This window comes from Gasterosteus aculeatus, unplaced genomic scaffold (assembly GCF_964276395.1).
Source record: "Gasterosteus aculeatus unplaced genomic scaffold, fGasAcu3.hap1.1 HAP1_SCAFFOLD_28, whole genome shotgun sequence".
NCBI classification, from domain to species: domain Eukaryota; kingdom Metazoa; phylum Chordata; class Actinopteri; order Perciformes; family Gasterosteidae; genus Gasterosteus; species Gasterosteus aculeatus.
The window spans coordinates 227,501-235,000 of NW_027554886.1; positions in this window are offsets into that span (position 1 = coordinate 227,501).

Genomic DNA, 7,500 nt, shown 5'->3' on the forward strand with positions numbered 1-7,500 from the left:
GCTCTGGCGTCCTTTTCCGGGTTCAATTCGGCCGTTGTGGGCCTCTGGGGGTGTTTGGGTCCGAGTTCCGGGCTCTGGGGGTGTTTGGTAAAGAGATCCGGGTTCTGGCGTCTTTTTCCGGGTTCAATTCGGCCGTTGTGGGCCTCTGGAGGTGTTTGGGTCCGAGTTCCGGGCTCTGGGGGTGTCTGGTAAAGAGATCCGGGTTCTGGCGTCTTTTTCCGGGTTCAATTCGGCCGTTGTGGGCCTCTGGAGGTGTTTGGGTCCGAGTTCCGGGCTCTGGGGGTGTCTGGTAAAGAGATCCGGGTTCTGGCGTCTTTTTCCGGGTCCGATTCGGCCGTTGTGGGCCTCTGGAGGTGTTTGGGTCCGAGTTCCGGGCTCTGGGGGTGTCTGGTAAAGAGATCCGGGTTCTGGCGTCTTTTTCCGGGTCCGATTCGGCCGTTGTGGGCCTCTGGAGGTGTTTGGGTCCGAGTTCCGGGCTCTGGGGGTGTCTGGTAAAGAGATCCGGGTTCTGGCGTCTTTTTCCGGGTCCAATTCGGCCGTTGTGGGCCTCTGGAGGTGTTTGGGTCCGAGTTCCGGGCTCTGGGGGTGTCTGGTAAAGAGATCCGGGTTCTGGCGTCTTTTTCCGGGTCCAATTCGGCCGTTGTGGGCCTCTGGAGGTGTTTGTGGAGCTCATCCGGGCTCTGGGGGTGTCTGGTAAAGAGATCCGGGTTCTGGCGTCTTTTTCCGGGTCCAATTCGGCCGTTGTGGGCCTCTGGAGGTGTTTGGGTCCGAGTTCCGGGCTCTGGGGGTGTCTGGTAAAGAGATCCGGGTTCTGGCGTCCTTTTCCGGGTTCAATTCGGCCGTTGTGGGCCTCTGGAGGTGTTTGGGTCCGAGTTCCGGGCTCTGGGGGTGTCTGGTAAAGAGATCCGGGTTCTGGCGTCTTTTTCCGGGTCCGATTCGGCCGTTGTGGGCCTCTGGAGGTGTTTGGGTCCGAGTTCCGGGCTCTGGGGGTGTCTGGTAAAGAGATCCGGGTTCTGGCGTCTTTTTCCGGGTCCGATTCGGCCGTTGTGGGCCTCTGGAGGTGTTTGGGTCCGAGTTCCGGGCTCTGGGGGTGTCTGGTAAAGAGATCCGGGTTCTGGCGTCTTTTTCCGGGTCCAATTCGGCCGTTGTGGGCCTCTGGAGGTGTTTGGGTCCGAGTTCCGGGCTCTGGGGGTGTCTGGTAAAGAGATCCGGGTTCTGGCGTCTTTTTCCGGGTCCAATTCGGCCGTTGTGGGCCTCTGGAGGTGTTTGTGGAGCTCATCCGGGCTCTGGGGGTGTCTGGTAAAGAGATCCGGGTTCTGGCGTCTTTTTCCGGGTCCAATTCGGCCGTTGTGGGCCTCTGGAGGTGTTTGGGTCCGAGTTCCGGGCTCTGGGGGTGTCTGGTAAAGAGATCCGGGTTCTGGCGTCTTTTTCCGGGTCCAATTCGGCCGTTGTGGGCCTCTGGAGGTGTTTGTGGAGCTCATCCGGGCTCTGGGGGTGTCTGGTAAAGAGATCCGGGTTCTGGCGTCTTTTTCCGGGTCCAATTCGGCCGTTGTGGGCCTCTGGAGGTGTTTGGGTCCGAGTTCCGGGCTCTGGGGGTGTCTGGTAAAGAGATCCGGGTTCTGGCGTCTTTTTCCGGGTCCAATTCGGCCGTTGTGGGCCTCTGGAGGTGTTTGGGTCCGAGTTCCGGGCTCTGGGGGTGTCTGGTAAAGAGATCCGGGTTCTGGCGTCTTTTTCCGGGTTCAATTCGGCCGTTGTGGGCCTCTGGAGGTGTTTGGGTCCGTGTTCCGGGCTCTGGGGGTGTCTGGTAAAGAGATCCGGGTTCTGGCGTCTTTTTCCGGGTCCAATTCGGCCGTTGTGGGCCTCTGGAGGTGTTTGTGGAGCTCATCCGGGCTCTGGGGGTGTCTGGTAAAGAGATCCGGGTTCTGGCGTCTTTTTCCGGGTCCAATTCGGCCGTTGTGGGCCTCTGGAGGTGTTTGTGGAGCTCATCCTGGCTCTGGGGGTGTCTGGTAAAGAGATCCGGGTTCTGGCGCCTTTTTCCGGACTTAATTCGGTCGTTGTGGGCCTCTGGAGGTGTTTGGGTCCGAGTTCCGGGCTCTGGGGGTGTCTGGTAAAGAGATCCGGGTTCTGGCGTCTTTTTCCGGGTCCAATTCGGCCGTTGTGGGCCTCTGGAGGTGTTTGGGTCCGTGTTCCGGGCTCTGGGGGTGTCTGGTAAAGAGATCCGGGTTCTGGCGTCTTTTTCCGGGTTCAATTCGGCCGTTGTGGGCCTCTGGAGGTGTTTGGGTCCGTGTTCCGGGCTCTGGGGGTGTCTGGTAGAGAGATCCGGGTTCTGGTGTCTTTTTCCTGGCTTAATTCGGCCGTTGTGGGCCCCTGGAGGTGTTTGCGGACCTCCGCGGGTGAAATAATGGAAAAAAAAAAAAGTTAAAGTTTCCAGTCGGGACTATGTGGAGCGAAAAAAACCCGGACTTTTTTGGCTCCGTCAGAAACTAAGTAAAAGTCGGAATATGTGAAGGAAAGCCCAGAAAATGCCTGGGCTTTTTTAGATCGCTTCGATAAATTTTTTTTTAGCTCACATCACTGGGCCACCAGGTCGCAGATTTCAGAAACCTGGTTTTCGGAAACAGAGATCTCCAGGACAGGGCCCCGAGCTTCGGGGGGAGCGTTCCCCAGCTGGACCTAAGCATAGTGGGCCAGGCCCCGGGCGGAAAGACGCTCCTGGAGCCGAGATACAGGGGTGGCTCCCCGCGCGACTTACCCGATTTCGGAGCACTATTTTCGGACAGTGATGGCAGAGCAGTGGGTGTACCGCATGGAGGAAAATAACAGCTCCAGAGAGCGGCAGAGACCAGACCATGACCCAGAACGGCACACTGTTCCCGGACAGTGATGGCAGACCAGCAGGTGTACCCCATGGATGAATAAAGAGTTCCAGAGAGCGGCAGAACCCAGACCATGACCCAGAACGGCACACTGTTCCCGGACAGTGATGGCAGACCAGCAGGTGTACCCCATGGATGAATAAAGAGTTCCAGAGAGCGGCAGAGACCAGACCAAGTCCCAGAACGACACACTATTCCCGGACAGTGATGGCAGAACAGCAGGTGCAGTGGATGGATGAATAAAGAGCTCCAGAGAGCGGCAGAGACCAGACCAAGTCCCAGAACGACACACTATTCTCGGACAGTGATGGCAGAACGGCAGGTGTACCGCATGGATGAATAAAGAGTTCCAGAGAGCGTGATATCCCAGACCATGACCCAGAACGACACACTATTCCCGGACAGTGATGGCAGAACAGCAGGTGTACATGATGGATGAATAAAGAGTTCCAGAGAGCGTGATATCCCAGACCATGACCCAGAATGGCACACTGTTCCCGGACAGTGATGGCAGAACAGCAGGTGTACCGCATGGATGAATAAAGAGTTCCAGAGAGCGGCAGAGACCAGACCAAGTCCCAGAACGGTACACTATTCCCGGACAGTGATGGCAGACCAGCAGGTGTACATGATGGATGAATAAAGAGTTCCAGAGAGCGTGATATCCCAGACCATGACCCAGAACGGCACACTGTTCCCGGACAGTGATGGCAGAACAGCAGGTGCAGTGGATGGATGAATAAAGAGCTCCAGAGAGCGGCAGAGACCAGACCAAGTCCCAGAACGGTACACTATTCCCGGACAGTGATGGCAGACCAGCAGGTGTACCGCATGGATGAATAAAGAGTTCCAGAGAGCGGCAGAACCCAGACCATGACCCAGAACGACACACTATTCCCGGACAGTGATGGCAGACCAGCACGTGTACATGATGGATGAATAAAGAGCTCCAGAGAGCGGCAGAGACCAGACCAAGTCCCAGAACGACACACTATTCCCGGACAGTGATGGCAGAACAGCAGGTGTACCGCATGGATGAATACACAGTTCCAGAGAGCGGGAGATCCCGGCCGATGTCCGATGACGAAGCACTGTATGGGACACTTTGAAGGAAGGGTCGGTCTCCTGGATGAAAAGAACTTTAATTTTCTGACTTAAAATACGGAGTTAAAGTTTCCAGTCGGGACGATAAGGAGGGCAAAAAAACCCGGACTTTTTTGGCTCCGTCAGAAACTAAGTAAAAGTCGGACTATGTGAAGGAAAGCTCAGAAAATGCCTGGAGAATTTTGAGCGGACCGGAAAAAAAAAGTTCCAGCCGACATCACTGGGCCACCAGGTCGCAGATTCCTGAAACCCGGTTTTTAGAAACATAGGCCTCCAGTCGTGAAGACCGGCGTTTGTGCGGTTCGGATCCGACTCAGACCTCAGTATTTTCGGACACCCTCGGACAGTGGCGGGGGTGGAAGAACCGGAGCCTCATGCAGAACTGGCTGTCGGGGAGCAAGCGGACGCTGCCCCGGCAGGAGGCATCATTCCGGGCACTGTGGCTGATCGGTAGCTTTCGTGGATGGATGACTGAGCGAACGAACGAGATGACGGCGGTGCGTCCTGGCTGATGTCCCAGTACGGGGCACTATTCTCGGATGCTGATGGCAGAACAGCAGGTGCAGTGGACGGATGAACACACAGTTCCAGACAGCGTGATATCCCAGACCATGTCCCAGAACGGCCCACTATTCTCGGATGCTGATGTCAGAACAGCAGGTGTAACGTATGGATGAACACACAGTTCCAGACAGCGGGAGATCCCTGACCATGTCCCAGTACGGGACACTATTCTCGGATGCTGATGTCAGAACAGCAGGTGCAGTGGATGGATGAACACACAGTTCCAGACAGCGGGAGATCCCAGACCATGTCCCAGAACGGCACACCATTCTCGGATGCTGATGTCAGAACAGCAGGTGTAACGCATGGATGAATACAGAGTTCCAGAGAGCGGCAGAGACCAGACCATGTCCCTGTACGGGACACTATTCTCGGATGCTGATGTCAGAACAGCAGGTGTAACGCATGGATGAATACAGAGTTCCAGAGAGCGGCAGAGACCAGACCATGTCCCAGAACGGCGCACTATTCTCGGATGCTGATGTCAGAACAGCAGGTGCAGCGGACGGACTAATACACAGTTCCAGAGAGCGGTATTTCACGACAGATATCCGATGATGAAGCGCTATTGTCGGACACTGATGGCAGAACAGCAGGTGCACTGGATGAAGGAAATAAACAGAACATAGTTCCAGAGAGCGGGATATCCCAGACCAAGTCCCAGAACGGCGCGCTATTGTCGGACACTGATGGCAGAACAGCAGGTGCACTGGATGAAGGAAATAAACAGAACATAGTTCCAGAGAGCGGGATATCCCAGACCAAGTCCCAGAACGGCCCACTATTCCCGGACACTCATCTACTTAAAATCTCCCTGATTACCTGCCAGAACAGAGCAGATCCAGAGAGCGGTATTTCACGGCAGCTATCCGATGATGAAGCGCTGTTGTCGGACACTGATGGCAGAACAGCAGGTGCGGTGGATGAAATAAACAGTTCCAGAGAGCGTGAGATCCCGGCTGATATCCCATGAAGAAGCACTGTTCACGGACACTGATGGCAGAACAGCAGGTGCAGTGGATGGATGAATACACAGTTCCAGAGAGCGGGATATGCCAGACCATGTCCCAGTACGGGACACTATTCTCGGATGCTGATGTCAGAACAGCAGGTGCAGTGGATGAAGGAAATAATCAGAACATAGTTCCAGAGAGCGGGATATCCCAGACCATGTCCCAGTACGGGACACTATTCTCGGATGCTGATGTCAGAACAGCAGGTGCAGTGGATGGATGAAATAAACAGTTCCAGAGAGCGTGAGATCCCGGCAGATATCCGATGAAGAAGCGCTATTGTCGGACACTGATGGCAGAACAGCAGGTGCAGCGGATGGATGAAATAAACAGTTCCATGGAGCGGTATTTCCCGACAGATATCCGATGACGAAGGACCACTTGGGACGCTTTGAAGGAAGGGTCGGTCTCCTGGATGAAAAAGACTTTAATTTTCTGACTTAAAAAAAAAGTTAAAGTTTCCAGTCGGGACGATAAGGAGGGCAAAAAAACCCGGACTTTTTTGGCTCCGTCAGAAACTAAGTAAAAGTCGGAATATGTGGCGCAAAGCCCTAAAATCCCCTGGAGAATTTTGAGCGGACCGGAAAAAAAAAGTTCCAGCTGACATCACTGGGCCACCAGGTCGCAGATTTCAGAAACCTGGTTTTCGGAAACACAGGGCTCCAGGGCTGAGACCCGGGCTTCGTGGGGAGCGTTCCCCAGCTGGGCCTAAGCATCTTCGGACAACTTTGGGCGGAAAAGCGGGTTCGGGAACCGGGATACGGGGCGGGTTACGCGGCGTGACCTGCCCGAGTGCAGTGCACTATTCCCGGACACTCATCTACTTAAAATCTCCCTGATTACCTGCCAGAACAGAGCAGATCCAGAGAGCGGTATTTCACGGCAGCTATCCGATGATGAAGCGCTGTTGTCGGACACTGATGGCAGAACAGCAGGTGCGGTGGATGAAATAAACAGTTCCAGAGAGCGTGAGATCCCGGCTGATATCCGATGAAGAAGCGCTATTGTCGGACACTGATGGCAGAACAGCAGGTGCGGTGGATGAAATAAACAGTTCCAGAGAGCGGTATTTCACGGCAGTTATCCGATGATGAAGCGCTGTTGTCGGACACTGATGGCAGAACAGCAGGTGCGGTGGATGAAATAAACAGTTCCAGAGAGCGTGAGATCCCGGCTGATATCCGATGAAGAAGCGCTATTGTCGGACACTGATGGCAGAACAGCAGGTGCGGTGGATGAAATAAACAGTTCCAGAGAGCGGTATTTCACGGCAGTTATCCGATGATGAAGCGCTGTTGTCGGACACTGATGGCAGAACAGCAGGTGCGGTGGATGAAATAAACAGTTCCAGAGAGCGTGAGATCCCGGCTGATATCCGATGAAGAAGCGCTATTGTCGGACACTGATGGCAGAACAGCAGGTGCAGTGGATGGATGAATTAAACAGTTCCAGAGAGCGTGAGATCCCGGCTGATATCCGATGAAGAAGCGCTATTGTCGGACACTGATGGCAGAACAGCAGGTGCAGTGGATGGATGAATTAAACAGTTCCAGAGAGCGTGAGATCCCGGCTGATATCCGATGAAGAAGCGCTATTGTCGGACACTGATGGCAGAACAGCAGGTGCAGTGGATGGATGAAGTAAACAGTTCCATAGAGCAGGAGATCCCAGACCATGTCCCATAACGGCACACTATTCTCGGATGCTGATGTCAGAACAGCAGGTGTAACGCATGGATGAATACAGAGTTCCAGAGAGCGGCAGAACCCAGACCATGTCCCAGTACGGGACACTATTCTCGGATGCTGATGTCAGAACAGCAGGTGCAGTGGATGGATGAAATAAACAGTTCCATGGAGCGGTATTTCCCGACAGATATCCGACGACAAAGGGCCATTTGGGACGCTTTGCAGGAAGGGTCGGTCTCCTGGATGAAAAGGACT